We start from the raw sequence: 988 nt of genomic DNA, 5'->3' as shown, positions 1-988 counted from the left end.
ATAGAAAAAAAAGATACAAGGACCTTCGATTCAACCGCTAAATACTGGCACCCAAGACATCCATCGGCCACCTCTCAGGACCGTTCCCAACCATCCTCCGGTAAAAAGGCAGAAGTGGGACACCCAGTTGCCGCATCACCGGGCCGGACCAAACCGTAGCTCCTGGCTTTACAATAACCTGTGGGTCTTAATGGGCAGCTGCCCTAACAGAACCGGCCGCGCCTGCGGTCGGAGGACGACGCTCGGAGAGGAGGGCGGGTCGCGGGCGGGAGAAAGTGCTGCTCCTTAGACACAGTTGCCATCGCGGTGACTCTCTGCGGGCCGAGCGGGCCGGGCCGGGGGCTCCATCGGGAGCAGCTCGCCCGACGCCCGCGGCTGTCACCTCCCGCTGCTCCACTTGGCGGTCCTGCCAGCGCGGAGAGGTGCAGCCGCCTCGCTTCCCGGGAAGCCCGCGGAACTGGTTCCTCTTACCCCGCATTTCTTCACGCCGGGACCCCGACCAGCGGCCGGGCCAGAGCTCCATGTGCGTGGGCCGCACGGAGGGCTTGCTGAATTCGTTTGAAATAAATACCTTTTCTTTTTTCTCTTTTTGGACATTGCAGAATAGGGCCAGTAGTATGCTAAAATTCAGAAAGCTTGGGGCGTATGGGACAGTTTCAGAATATACTTTTAGGTAACTGTCAGGTTTCTTAGATGTCATAGATTTGACATTTGGTGAAAAAAAAACTTTGCAATTCAAGTCCTCAGACTTCTTGTTGTTCTTGGTTAATCAAAGCATCACTTTGATCAGGTGTGGACAGCCCTGCCTCTTGAGCAGGTCGGTAAATGCTGCCGGGCAGAGAAATGCTTGGAAGAATCCGGGCCCCGAATTAAATTTTTAACGCAACCTGCACGTCCCGGCAGCGCGGGGTGGGGTTGGGCAAGAGCGAGTGGTCGCCGGGGCTGATGAAGAAACGCTTTCCTTTTCTTGTAAAGTCCGTGTTCCTCT

Source organism: Myotis lucifugus, unplaced genomic scaffold (genome assembly GCF_000147115.1).
Source record: "Myotis lucifugus unplaced genomic scaffold, Myoluc2.0 scaffold_633, whole genome shotgun sequence".
Taxonomy (NCBI): Eukaryota; Metazoa; Chordata; class Mammalia; order Chiroptera; family Vespertilionidae; genus Myotis; species Myotis lucifugus.
The sequence above is the reverse complement of the archived record's forward strand: the minus strand, read 5'-3'. Positions refer to the sequence as shown.